Source organism: Phocoena phocoena, chromosome X (genome assembly GCF_963924675.1).
Source record: "Phocoena phocoena chromosome X, mPhoPho1.1, whole genome shotgun sequence".
Lineage (NCBI taxonomy): Eukaryota > Metazoa > Chordata > Mammalia > Artiodactyla > Phocoenidae > Phocoena > Phocoena phocoena.
In genome coordinates, this window is record NC_089240.1 from 62,695,856 (window position 1) to 62,712,081 (window position 16,226).

Below are 16,226 nucleotides of genomic sequence, written 5' to 3' on the forward strand. Positions count from 1 at the left end.
GGAAACAATTTCAATAAACTGATGACTAGAAGTGAAACTGAATTTTTAATGAAAACACACCCAGCAAACAAAATTCCAAAACTGGATGGCATCACATGAAATTCTACTGAACATATAAAGAATACCTATCCTTCTCAAACTATTCCAAAACGTGAAGAGTAGGGAAAACTCCCAAATTCATTCTATTAGGGCACCACTACCCTAATACCAAAGCCAGACAAAGACACTATAGAAAAAGAAAATTACAGGCCAGTATCTTTGATGAATATATATGGAAAAATCTTCAATAAAATATTAGCAAACTGAATCCAAAAATATATAAAAAGGATTATACACTATGATCAACTTGGATTTGTTCCAGTGTCACAGGATGGTGCAACATTCACAAATCAATCAATGTGATATACCACATTAACAAAAGAAAAGGTAAAAATCACTTTATTATCTCAATAGATGCAGAAAAATCTTGTGACAACATTCAACATCCATTCATGATAAAAACTCTCGTCAAAGTGGGTATAGAGGGAACATACCTCAACATAATAAAGGCCATGTATGACAAACCCACAGTGAACATCATACTCAATGGTGAAAAGCTGAAAGCCTATCTGCTCAATTCAGGAACAAGACAAGGATGCCCACTTTTGTCACTTCAATTTAACATAGTATTGAAAATGCAAGTCACAGAAATGAGACAAGTAAAAGAAATAAAAGGTATCCAAATTGTTAGGGAAGTGGTAAAACTGTCACTATTTGCAGATGACATGATACTTTATATAGAGAACACTAAAGTCTCCACCCAAAACTATTAGACCTGTTAAACGAATTCTGCAAGTTTGCTAAATTAATATACAGAAATCTGTTGGATTTCTATACACTAATAATGAAATATCAGAAAAGGAAGTAAAAACATAATCCCATTTAAAATCGCATCCAAAAAAATAGATAAAATACCTAGGAATAACCCAAGGAGGTGAAAGACCTATACCCTGAAAACCATAAAACACTGATGAATGAAATTGCAGATGACACAAAAAATTGAAAGATATCCTCTGCTCTTGTATTGAATTAATACTGTTAAAATGGTTATACTACCCAAAGCAATCTACATATATAATGCAATTACTATTAAAATACCCATGACATTTTTCACAGAACTAGAACAAATAATTCTAAAGTTCATATGGAACCACAAAAGACCCTGAATTGCCAAAGCATTCTCGAGAAAAAGGAACAAAGCTGCATGTAAAACCCTCTCAAGACTTTAGATTATACTACAAAGCTACAGTAATCAAAACAGCATGGTACTGGCACAAAAGTAGTCACATAGCCCTATGGAACAGAATAGAGAGCCCAGAAATAAATGCATGCACCTATGGTCAATTAATCTATAACAAAGGAGGTAAGAATATACAATGCAGAAAAGACAGTCCCTTCAACAAGTGATGCTGAGAAAGGGGGACAGCTACATGAAAAACAATGAGATTAGAAAATTCCCTCATACCATATAAAAACTCAAAATGGTTTAAAGACCTGAATATAAGAATGGAAACCATAAAACTCATAGAGGAGAACATAAGTAGAACACATGTTGACATATACCAATATTTTTTGGATAAGTTTCCTAAGGCAAAAGAAATAAAAGAGAAAATAAACAAATGGAACCTAATAACTTTAAAGCTTTTGCACAGTAAAGGGAATCATCGATAAAAACAAAAGACAACCTATGGAATGGAGAAAATATTATAAATGATGTGATCGATGAGAGGTTAATATCCAAGATACACAAACAACCCATACAACTCAATATCAAAAAAACAAAAAAAAAACAATCAACAAATGGGCAGAAGACCTCAACAGACATTTTTCCAAAGAAGACATACAGATGGCCAATGGGCACATGAAAAGATGCTCAACATCATTACTCATTAGAGAAATGCAAATTACAACCACAATGAAATATCACCTCACACATGTCAGAATGGCTGTCATCAAAAAGAACACAGATAACAAATATTAGTGAGGATGTAGAGAAAAGGGAACCCCCATACACTGCTGGTAAGAATGTAAATTGGTGGGCTTCCCTGGTGGCGCAGTGGTTGAGAGTCCGCCTGCCGATGCAGGGGACACGGGTTCGTGCCCCGGTCCGGGAAGATCCCACATGCCGCGGAGCGGCTGGGCCCGTGAGCCATGGCCGCTGAGCCTGCGAGTCCGGAGCCTGTGCTCCGCAATGGGAGAGGCCACAACAGTGAGAGGCCCGCGTACCGCAAAAAAAAAAAAAAAAAAAAAAAAAAAAAGAATGTAAATTGGTGCAGTCACTGTGGAAAACAGTACGGAGGTTTCTCAAAAGCCTAAAAATAGTACTGCCATATGACCCAGCAATTCCCCTCCTGGGTATATAAATCTAAAAAAACAAAAACACTAATTCAAACACATACATGTTCCCCAATATTCACAGCAGCATTATTTACAATAGCAAAGATATGGAAGCAACATTAATGTCCATCAACAGATGAACAGATAAAGAAGATGTGATATATATGTGTGTGTGTATATATATATATATATATATATATATATATATACACACACAATGGAATACTGCTCAGCCATAAAAAAAATGAAATTTTGCCATTTGCAACAACATGGATGGACTTGAAGGGTATTATGCTAAGTGAAATAAGTCAGACAGAGAAAGACAAATACTGTATGATATCACTTATATGTTTTAATCTAAAAAATAAAACAAACTAGTGAATATAATAAGAAAGAAACAGACTCACAGATATAAGGAACAATTAATGGTTACCAGTGGGGAAAGGGAAGGGGAGGGGACAAGATAAGAGTACTGGGTTAAGAGGTGCAAACTACTATGTATTAAATAAATAAGCTACAAGGATATTTTGTACAGCATAGGGAATACAGTACATTTTATAATAACTATAAATGAAGTATAACCTTTAAATATTGTGAATCACCATGCTGTACAGTGGAAATTTATATAATATTGTATATCAGGTATACCTTAATAAATTTTTTTAAAAAATGAAAACATAGGGAAGAATCTCTTCAACACTGGTGTTGTCAAGGATTTTTTAGATTTGATACCAAAAGAACAAACAACAAAAGAAAAAATCAACAAGTGTAAGTACATCAAACTTAAAAACTTTAGGACTCCCTTTCAATCCCACCATATACAGATTACCTTCTTTGGATGAAGACCAGACTATAGTGTGGTTGTTGGTGGTTCATTTCACTTGCCCCATGATCTCTTCCATTCCACATTATTGTACAGTACCGACTTTTCATCGCCTGTCACAATTTGTTTTAAAAATGGAATGTTTTCGTTACGTTTCAGTAGAGAATTGCATGTGGAAATATGGTCAAGAAGGGCTTTATCGTTTGACTTATGTGGAAACCAAACATCAAAGCAATGAACATAACCAAGGTGGTGCAAATGATTTTCAGTGCTTGATTTGGATATTTAGAGTATGTTGGCTATCTCCCCCGTGGTATAATGTTGATTGTTTTCAGTTAATGTCTCGATTTGATCACTATCAACTTCAACTGGTCTATCTGACCATCATCCAGCAAGAAATCTCCAGCACGAAACTTTGCAAACCACTTTTTAAAAAATTAATTAATTGGGGCTTCCCTGGTGGCGCAGTGGTTGAGAATCTGCCTGCCAATGCAGGGGACACGGGTTCGAGCCCTGGTCTGGGAAGATCCCACATGCCGCGGAGCAGCTAGGACCGTGAGCCACAACTACTGAGCCTGCGCGTCTGGAGCCTGTGCTCCGCAACAAGAGAGGCCGCAATAGTGAGAGGCCCGTGCACCGCGATGAAGAGTGGCCCCCACTTGCCACAACTAGAGAAAGCCCTCGCAAAGAAATCAAGACCCAACACAGCCAAAAATAAATAAATACATAAATATTGTTTTAAAAGATTAATTAATTAATTTTTGGCTACATTGGTTCTTCATTGCTGTGGGAAGGCTTTCTCTGTTGGTGTCAAGCGGGAGCTACTCTTCATTGCAGTGTGCAGGCTTCTCATTGCGGTGGCTTCTCTTGTTTCAGAGCATGGGCTCTAGGCATGCAAGCTTCAGTAGTTGTGGCACGCAGGCTCAGTAGTTGTGGCTCGTGGGCTCTAGCGCAGACTTAGTAGTTGTGGTGCATGGGCTTAGTTGCTCCACAGCATGTGGGATCCTCCTGGACCAGGGCTCGAACCCATGTTCCCTGCATTGGCAGGTGGATTCTTAACCACTGCACCACCAGGGAAGTCCCCACAAACCACTTTTGATGCATTTGACCAGTCACAGAACCTTCTCCATACACTGCACAAATCTTTTTTTGTGTTTCAGTTGCATTTTTACCTTTCTTGAAATAATAAAGCATAATATGCTGAAAAAAAACTTTAAAACTTTGCACCACATAAAAGAATCAACAAAATGAAAAATACGGAATAAGAAAAAAATATTTGCAAAGCATGTATTGAATAAGGGGTTAATATCCAAAATTTATAAAGAACTCATACAACTCAATCTAATTAAAAATGGGCAGAGGAACTACATAGAAATTCTTCTAAAGAATCCAACAGGTATGTCCAACAGGCCAAGAAGTACATGAAAAGGTATTCAACATTACTATTGATCAGGGAAATACAAATCAAAGCCACAATGAGATATCACCTCTCACCTGTAAGAATGGCAGTTATCAAGAAGGCAAGAGATAACAAGTGTTGGTGAGGATGTGGAGAAAAGGGAACCCTTGTACACTGTTGGTAGGATTGTAAACTGGTTCAGCCACTATGGAGAACAGTATGGAGGTTCTGAAAAAAAATTAAAACTAGTACTACCATATGATCCAGCAAGCCCACTTCTGGGTATATATTCAAAGGAAATGAAAACAAGTTATTGAAAAGATATATGCACTCCCAGGTTTTTTGTAGCATTATTCGAAATAGCAAAGACATGAAAACAACCTAAGTGTCCATCAGTGATTGAATGGATAAAGGTTTGGTGTACATATACAAATACTATTCAGCTTTGAGAAAAAAGGAAATTCTGCCTTTTGCAACAACATGGATGGACCTTGAATACATTTTCCTGAGATCAAACAGAGTAAAACAAATACTGTATGATATCTCTTATATGTGGAATCTTAAAAAAAAAAACTGAACTCAAAAGAATAGAGAGTGGAATAATGATTACCAGGGGCTGGGGAGTCAGAATTGGAGAGATGTTGTTTAAGTGTACATACTTGAAAGTAGTAAATAAGTAAATCTTGGAGATCTAATATACAGTACAGTGATAACAAAACTGTATTATAAACATTAAACTTACTAAGAGAGTACATCTTAATTGTTCCCACCCCCTAGAAGAAATGATAATTATGTGGCACAACAGAGGTGTTACCTGATGTTACAATGGCAATATTATTGCAATATAAATTTATGAAGTCAATATGTTGTACACCTTAAACTTACACGATGCTTTATGTCAATGATATTTCAATAAAAATGTTAATTAGAAAAATAAAAGAATGTGCAATATGATGCACACAGTATGATGCAAACAGTAACAATAAGAGAGTTGGAGTTTCTATATCAATACAAAAAATAAACTAAAATTTTTACTTGAAATATAAAGGGATATTATATAATTATTAAGGATCAATTTAAAATAGAGTATGTAAACATAGTTACACCTAACAGAGGAGCCCCATAGTACATGAAGCAAAACCTAACAAAAATGAATAAGAAGTGGAAAATTTAACAATAATATTTGGAGACTTCAGTGACCCACCTCTAAGTAATGAACAGCAAAATGAGACAGAAAATCAAGGAGGATATAGAAGACATGAACAGCACTATAATGTAGACCTAACTGACATTTTTAGAACAATCCAATCAGCAAGAGCATAATATACATGGAAATTTCTCAAAAATAAATGATATGATAAGCCATGAAACAAGTCTCAGTAAATTTAAAAGGATTGATATCACACAATTTGTGTTCTCAAACAACAGTGGAATTAAATTAGAAATCAACAACAACAAAAAAAAGAAATCAACAACAGACAAAAATTTTGGAAATCCTCAAATATATGGAATTGAAACAACACACTTCATAATAACAAATGGGTCAAATAAAAATCACCAGGGAAAGTAGAAAGTATTTTGAGCTGGATGCAAACAAAAACACAACACAGAAAAATTTCTCAGATACAACTAAAGCAGTCCCTAGAAGGAAATTTGTAGGAGTTAATATCTATAATGTACATGAAGGATCTCAAATCAATCACCTATGTTTCTGTCTTAATAAATTAGAATAAAAGAGCAAATTAAATCCAAAGAAATCAGAAGGAAATAATAAAAATTACTACACAAATCAATGGACTGGATAATAGAAAAAAGTAGTTTAAAATCAGTGAAATCAACAGTTGGTTCTGTGAAAAGATAAACAAAATTGAAAAACCTGTAGCTAGACTGACCAAGAAAAATGAGAGGGAACATATAAATTACTAAAGCCATAATGAATGAGGAGATATCACTACTAATCTTACAGAAATTAAAAGGATTACAATAGAATGCTCTGGAAAATTTTAGGCCAACAAAGTAGACAACTTATATGAAATGGATAAATTCCTAGAAAGACAAAACGTACTGAAACTGACTTAAGCAGAAATATAAAATCTGAATAGATCTGTAACAAAGAGATTGAATTAGTAATTAAAAACTACCAATGAAAAAAGCCTAGGCCTGGTGAATTCCTTCAAACATTTAAAGAAGAAAAATAAAAATTCTTCACAAATTCTCCCAGAAAATAGAGGAAAAGGGAAAAATCTCCAAATGATTCTAAGAGGCTATCATTACCATAATACCAAATCCAAACCGATATCACAAGGAAAGAAATAGAGACCAATATCCCTCATGAATATAAATGCAAAAACTTAAATATTAAGAAACTGAATCCACCTACATATATAAGTGATTATACACTAAGACCAAGGGGAATTATCCCAGGAATGAAAGGTTGGTTTAAGAACTGAAAATCGGGGAATTCCCTGTTGGTCCAGTGGTTAGGACTCTGCACTTCCACTGCAGGGAGCACGGGTTCAATCCCTGGTCAGGGAACTAAGATTCCACATGACACAAGACATGGCAAAAAAAAAAAAAAAAACTGAACTGAACTGAAAATCATATTATGTAATAAAACATATAAGAGAATAATGAACAAAAACTCCATGATCATTTCAATTGACATGGCATTTGACAAAAATCAAAGACCCATTCCTGATTTAAAAAAAGAAACAAAACTCAACAATCTAGGAATAGAAGGAAAATTGCTCAACCTAAATAAGGACATTTACAAAAGAATAAAACTACAGCTAACATCATACTTAATGGTGAAAGACTGAATCATTTTTTTCCCGAGATTGGGAACAAGTCAAGGAATTCTGCTCTCAACCCTTCTGTTCAATATTGTACTGTAAATTCAAGGCCATGTAATCAGGCAGGAAAGGGAGGGAGGGAGGGAGGGAGGAAGGAAGGGAGGGAGGAGAGAGAGAAGGAGGAGGAGGAGGAGGAGGAAGAGAAGAAGAAGGAGAGAAGAAAGAAAGGGAAGGAAAAGAAAAGGAACAGGTAAAACTATGCTTATTTACAGATTACATGAATTTATACGTAGAAATCCTAAGGTTTTCACACACACACAGATACACACACACACCTATTAGAACTAGTGAATGTGTTCAGTAAGGTCACAGGCTACACATCAATATACAAAAATAAATTGTATTACCATAAACTAATCAATTAACAATTCCATTCACAATAGTATCAAAAAGAACAAAATCATTTAGCAATAAATTTAACAAAAGAATTACAATTTTTTTACACTGAAAGCTACAAAACATTGAAGGAAATTAAGGATCTAAATAAATGAAGAGGTATGTTCATGGATCAAAAGAGTTAATATTGTTAAGTTGGCAATATTCCCAAATCCATATACAGATTCAATGTGATTCCTATCAAAATTCCAGCTGGTTTTTCTAGAAGAAATTGATGAGACGATCCTAAAATTTTCCTGGAAATGTGAATGACCCCGGGGCAGGGGCAAAATAGTATTGAAAAAGAGCAAATTTGGTGGACTTACATGCTCCAATTTTAAAACTTACTACAAAACTATAGTATTCAAGATGGTGTGGTACTGGCATAAAGACAGACATACAGATCAACTGAATAGAATTAAGGGTCCAGGAATAAACCCATACATTTATGGCTAATTCATTTTCAACAAAGGTATCAAGGTAATTCAACAGAAAAAAAGATAGTCTTCAGCAAATTGTTCTGGGACAATTCAATAGCCACATGCAAAAATATGAATTTAAACCCTTACTACATACCATACACAAAAATGAACTCAAAATGGATAACAGACATTTAAAAAAACCTTTAGAAGTAAACAAAAAGCAATTTTTGACATTATGTTAGACAAAAATTTCTTAGATATATCATCAAAGGCACAAGTGATAAAAGAAAAATTGATTAACTGTAGTTCATCCAGATTGAAAACTTTTTCAGTTCAAAAGACACCATTAACAACACGAAAAGGCAAGCCACAGACTGGGAGAAAATATGTGTACACCATATATCTGATAAATAACTTTTATCTGGAATATAGAAAAGGCACCTTATAACTCAATAATAAGTAAACAAACAACCAAATTCTTTTTTTTTTTTTTTTTGTGGTATGTGGGCCTCTCACTGCTGTGGCCTCTCCCGCCGCGGAGCACAGGCTCCGGACGCGCAGGCCCAGTGGCCATGGCTCACGGGCCCAGCCGCTCCGCGGCATGTGGGGTCCTCCCGGACCGGGGCACGAACCCGCGTCCCCTGCATCGGCAGGCGGACTCTCAACCACTGCGCCCCCAGGGAAGCCCAATAACCAAATTCTTAAAAGGGCAAAAGGCCATACACGAATGTTCATAGCAATTTTACTTATAACAGTTAAAATCTGGGGCAAAAACCAGATGTCTTTCAGTAGGTGAATAGCTAAACAAACTGTGGTACATCTGTACTGTGGAATATTATACAGCGATAAAAAGGAATGAACCATTGATACACCCAATAACCTAGATGATTCTTGGAAGCATACTGAGTGAAAAAGGCCAAACCCCAAAGGCTACATACTGTATGATAAAATTTACATAATATTCTTGAAATTATAACAATTATAGCTGGTAGAAAATTTAATGGTTTTGAGGAGGGGGTTGGTGGTAATGAAAGGATAACAAGAGGGATCCTTGTGGTGATGTAACTCTTCTCTATCTTGACTATGGTTGTTATTACCAACCTACATCTGTGATAAAACTGTATAGAAATAAATACACATACACAAATGAGTACATGTATGACTGGAAACCTAAGATGGGTGGATTGTATCAATGTCAGTTTCATGGTTGTGATAGTGTACTATAGTTATGGAAGATGTTATCATGAAGGGATACTGAGTAAAGGGCTAAATGGGACTTCTCTGTATTATTTTTTACAACTATATATGAATCTCCAATTATCTTAAAATAAAGCTTAATTTTTAAAATGGAGCAAAAGATTTGAATAGACATTTTATCAAAGAAGGTATACAAGCACATGGACAACAAGCACATGAAAAGATGCTCAACATCATTAGTCATTAGGGAAATGCAAAGTAAAACTACAATGTAATAGCACTTCATACCCACAAGAATAGCTATAATCAAAAAGATAGACAATAACAAATGCTGGAGAGGATGTGGAGAGAATGGACTCCTCATACATTGCTGGTGGGAATGTAAACTGATTGAGAAACTTTGGAAAACAGTTTGGCAGTTCTCTTAAATTCAACAGTCTTACCATATGTCTCAGAAATCCCACTAATACGTACCTAACCTAGAGAAATTAAAATATATGTTCACACAAGGACTTGTAAGTGAATTTTCATAGCAGCATTTTCATAATATCTAAAAAGTAGAAGCAACCCAAATGTCATCATTTGGTGAATGGATAAACAAAATGTGATATATCCTTACAATGGCATGCTATTCATCAATTAAAAGGAATGAAGTACTCATACAAGACACAACATGGCTGAACCTCAAAAACACTATGGTAAGCGAAAGAAGCTAGACACAAAAGCACACATGTTGTACAATCTAATTTATTTGAAAGGTCTGGAAAAGAAATCTTAGGGGCAGAAAGTAGATTAATTATTTCCTGGGGCTATGGGTAAAGAGTGGTGAATAACTGAAAATGGGACAGTGATTTCTTTTGAATGTGACAGAAATGTTCCAAAATTAGTTTGTGGTGATAGCTGCACAACACTGTAAATTCACTATAATCACTGAATCATATGTTTAAATAAATAGATATCTAAATAGAGAGAAAGCAAGCAAGGAAGGAAGGAAGGAAGGAAGAGAGGGAGGGAGAAAAGAAGGAAGGAGGGAGGGAGGGAGGGAGGAGGGAGGAAGGAAGCTGTCTTTTAAAACTTGCAATTCTTAGGAGCCCCAGAAGAAGAAGAGAAAAAGAAAGGGACTAAGAAAATATTTGAAGAGATTACATGTGAAAACATCCCTAATATGGGAAAGGAAATAGATAACCAAGTCCAGGAAGCACAGAGAGTCCCATACAGGATAAATCCAAGGAGAAACACACCAAGACACATATTAATCACACTGTCAAAAATTAAATACAAAGAAAACATATTAAAAGCAGCAAGGGAAAAACAACAAATAACACACAAGGGAATCCCCATAAGGTTAACAGCTGAACTTTCAGCAGAAACTCTGCAAGCCAGAAGGGACTGGCAGGACATACTTAAATTGATAAAGGAGGAAAACCTGCAAACAAATTGCGGTACCCAGCAAGGATCTCATTCAGATTTGATGGAGAAATTAAAAGCTTTACAGACAAGCAAAAGCTGAGAGAGTTCAGCACCACCAAACCAGTTTTACAACAAATGCTAAAGAATCTTCTCTAGGCAAGAAACACAAGAGAAGGAAAAGACCTACAATAACAAACTCAAAATAATTAGGAAAATGGGAATAGGAACATACATATCGATAATTACCTTAAATGTAAATGGATTGAATGCTCCCACAAAAAGACACAGACTGGCTGAATGGACAAAAAAACAGGACCCTTATATATGCTGTCTACAAGAAACCCACTTCAGACCTAGGGACACATACAGACTGAGAGTAAGGGGATGGAAAAAGATATTCCATGCAAATGGAAAACAAAAGAAAGCTGGAGTGGCAATTCCCATATCAGACAAAATAGACATTAAAATACAGACTATGAGAAGAGACAAAAAAGGACCCAAAATTGATAAACCATTAGCCAGACTCATCAAGAAAAGAAGGGATAAGACTCAAATCAGTGTAATTAGAAATGAAAAAGGAGAAGTAACAACTGACACTGCAGAAATAAAAAAGATCATGAGAGATTACTACAAGCAACACTATGCCAATAAAATGGACAACCTGGAAGAAATGGAGAAATTCTTAGAAATGCACAACCTGCCAAGACTGAATCAGGAAGAAATAGAAAATATGAACAGACCAATCACAAGCACTGAAATTGAAACTGTGATTAAAAATCCTCCAACAAACAAAAGCCCAGGACCAGATGGCTTCACAGGCGAATTCTATCAAACATTTAGAGAAGAGCTAACACCTATCCTTCTCAAACTCTTCCGAAATATAGCAGAGGGAGGAACACTCCCAAACTCATTCTAAGAGGCCACCATCACCCTGATACCAAAACCAGACAAGGATGTCACAAAGAAAGAAAACTACAGGCCAATATCACTGATGAACGTAGATGCAAAAATCCTCAACAAAATACTAGCAAACAGAATCCAACAGCACAATAAAAGGATCATATACCATGATCAAGTGGGGTCTATTCCAGGAATGCAAGGATTCTTCAATATACGCAAATCAATCAACGTGATACACCACATTAACAAATTGAAGGAGAAAAACCATATGATCATCTCAATAGATGCAGAGAAAGCCTTCGACAAAATTCAACACACATTTGTGTTAGAAACCCTGCAGAAAGTAGGCATAGAGGCAACTTTCCTCAACATAATAAAGGCCATATATGACAAACCCACAGCCAACATCACCCTCAGTGGTGAAAAACTGAAAGCATTTCCACTAAGATCAGGAACAAGAAAAGGTTGCCCACTCTCACCACTCTTATTCAACATAGTTTTAGAAGTTTTAGCCACAGCAAACAGAGAAGAAAAGGAAATAAAGGAATCCAAATCAGAAAAGAAGAAGTAAAGCTGTCACTGTTTGCAGATGACATGATACTCTACATAGAGAATACTAAAGATGCTACCAGAAAACTACTAGAGCTAATCAATGTATTTGCTAAAGTAGCAGGATACAAAAATTAATTCACAGAAATCTCTGGCATTCCTATACACTAATGATGAAAAATCTGAAAGTGAAATTAAGCAAACACTCCCATTTACCATTGCAACAAAAAGAATAAAATATCTAGGAATAAACCTACCTAAGGAGACAAAAGACCTGTATGCAGAAACTTATAAGACACTGATGAAAGAAATTAAAGATGATACAAATAGATGCAGAAATATACCATGTTCTTGGATTGGAAGAATCAACATTGTGAAAATGACTCTACTACCCAAAGCAATCTACAGATTCAACACAATCCCTATCAAACTACCACTAGCATTTTTCATAGAACTAAAACAAAAAATCTCACAATTTGTATGGAAACACAAAAGACCCCAAATAGCCAAAGGAATCTTGAGAATGAAAAATGGAGCTGGAGGAATCAGGCTTCCTGACTTCAGACTATACTACAAAGCTACAGTAATCAAGACAGTATGGTACTGGCACAAAAACAGAAAGATAGATCAATGGAACAGGATAGAAAGCCCAGAGATAAACCCACCCACATGAGGTCACCTTATCTTTGATAAAGGAGGCAGGAATGTAGAGTGGAGACAGGACAGCCTCTTTAATATGTGGTGCTGGGAAAGCTGGACAGGTACATGTAAAAGTATGAGATTAGAACACTCCCTAACACCATACACAAAAAATAAGCTCAAAATGGATTAAACACCTAAATATAAGGCCAGAAACTATCAAACTCTTATAGGAAAACATACGCAGAACACTATGACATAAATCACAGCAAGATCCTTTTTGACCCACCTCCAGAAATGGAAATAAAAACAAACAAATGGGTCCTAATGAAACTTCAAAGCTTTTGCACAGCAAAGGAAACCATAAACAAGACCAAAAGACAACCCTCAGAATGGGAGAAAATATTTGCAAATGAAGCAACTGACAAAGGATTAATTTCCAAAATTTACAAGCAGCTCATGCAGCTCAATAACAAATAAACAAACAACCCAATCCAAAAATGGGCAGAAGACCTAAATAGACATTTCTCCAAAGAAGATATACAGACTGCCAACAAATACATGAAAGAATGCTCAACATCATTAATCATTAGAGAAATGCAAATCAAAGCTACAATGATTTATCATCTCACACCATTCAGAATGGCCATCATCAAAAAATCTAGAAACAATAAATGCTGGAAAGGGTGTGGAGAAAAGGGAACCCTCTTGCACTGCTGGTGGGAATGTGAATTGGTACAGCCACTATGGAGGACAGTATGGAGGTTCCTTAAAAGACTACAATAGAACTACCATATGACCCAGCAATCCCACTACTGGGCATATACCCTGAGAAAACCATAATTCAAAAAGAGTCATTTACCAAAATGTTCATTGCAGCTCTATTTACAATAGCCAGGAGATGGAACCAACCTAAGTGTCCATCATCAGATGAATGGATAAAGAAGATATGGCACATATATACAATGGAATATTACTCAGCCAAAAAAGAAACGAAATTGAGTTATTTGTAGTGAGGTGGATGGACCTAGAGTCTGTCATACAGAGTGAAGTAAGTCAGGAAGAGAAAGACAAATACCATACGCTAACACATGTATATGGAATTTAAGAAAAAAAATATCATGAAAAACCTAGGGGTAAGACAGGAATAAAGACACAGATCTACTAGAGAATGGACTTGAGGATATGGGGAGGGGGAAGGGTAAGCTGCGACAAAGTGAGAGAGTGGCATGGACATATATACACCAACAAACGTAAAATAGATAGCTAGTGGGAAGCAGCCGCATAGCACAGGGAGATCCGCTCGGTGCTTTGTGACCACCTAGAGGGGTGGCATAGGGAGGGTTGGACGGAGGGAGACGCAAGAAGGAAGAGATATGGGAACATATGTATATGTATAACTGAGTCACTTTGTTATGAAGCAGAAACTAACACACCATTGTAAAGCTATTATACTCCAATAAAAAAGTTGCAATTCTTTTCGGCTGTTTTAAGTTGAAATTTCCCGCCTCAAATGGTTAAATCTGTGACCTTTTGCCTCATGGGAGAATTACCTCCATTCCCTGCTTAGCACATCAGACAGAAAGTTACATGGTGTGCTTTCTGTTTCATTCACTCCTAGCTTTACTATCCTTGATGGTTGCTAAAGTATCATTTAAAAATCATGTTGTCTCTTGCGTTGCTGACAAATTATGTTTTTCTCAGCTTTTCCAATTCCAAATTCTCCTATAGTTTAGCAAAACAAATTACCTTTGGAATCATATATACCTTTTTAGCCCACTGTATATGCAGGAGAACAGATAAGCAGATTTGACTATACTCGTGAGTTTCTCCAAGCATAGCACTTCTCTTAACTCTTTCATCCTTTTGACATCTAAGTGTCAGGGGCCTCTTTCCATTTTGATTATGGAATTTCACCCTCCCTCTCCTTCCCTCCCATCTCCTACAACCATCATTTCTTCACTTTTACCATAGTTCCAATATCTCATTTACACTTATCACAAGTCCACTCCTTATACTCTCCCTTCAAATATCCCTACCTAGGCTAATCCTGAGTGGTGAACTACCACTTAAGCAGTAATAGCACAATACTTCCCTCTAGAGATTGACTTAGTGGAACTTTACAGATAATATAAGATATTTGAAACATTTTTAGTATTGCCTATGGCTTTTTTGCTTTTTGAAAGAGAAGAACTGATGCAGAATATTGATTTGATCTTAAGTCTAAGGTATTTTGCTCTGATAAATGACATGACATTATTTATTAATGCCCAAGAAAAGACATACCAGAAGGCTATTATAAAATACTTTAAGGTTCTATCTTTAATTATAATTTCTGGCTAGTAGATAAAGTTCTCTCTGCTATAAAATACTAGATTTTGTTGCTCACTGATAGTGCTGCAACTTACTTTTAAAGTTCCTAAATAATCAAACTTTTGAGTACAACAAATTTTTTTCCATTTTAATAATGCAACCTCCTTGATAATGATGATGGTTTGATCAGTGCCTTTCACAGAACTAATTTCTTCCTCCCTCATACATCCTAGATGCTTTGTTTTTACTGCTATACTGTTAATAAAATGCTCACCCTAAATTCAAGTGTGGCTATATCTGTTTCCTGTCTCATCAACTAACTGGGATGCAGCTAGTGTAGCAGAAAGAGCAGTGAAGCTAACATTAGAATACCTGGATTACAGTATTTGTTTTATTACTTAGCAGCTGTGTGAATTTATTGTCTTAATGATCCCTGAATTATGGCATTGATTTTTGTGCTGCTGCCAAGTACGAAATAGTTTGAGACATGGATTGGAAACTCAAAATATGTGATCTCTGTAACATTTTAGTGGGTGTGGGGAAGATAGAATATTTGAAATGGAAAATCTTGGACAAAAGGTCACCAGAGACCTTAATAAATTACTTAAACTTCCCGAGACTGCTTTGCTATCTATAAAATAGATAATGATGATGCTTACCTCACAGGATTGTTTAAGGGTTAACTGAGATATTGTATGTGAAAGAGTCTAGCCCAGTGTCTGGAAAATGGATGATGTTAATTAATGTTTCCTAGGGTTGGAGTCCTCCCCCGCTCCCGAAAACTCCAAAATTCAAACACCTTTCAAGATGCCCAAAAGGCACCACTCTACGAAGCCCTTCCAAACAACTTCAGGCAGTATAGCCCTTTGGTTAAGAGTGCTGGGCTTCTGGAATTAGAAAAGACCCCCCAAGTTTAAAACCAGGTCTGCCATTTAGTAACTTCATGACCTTGGGCAAGTTATTTACCCTTT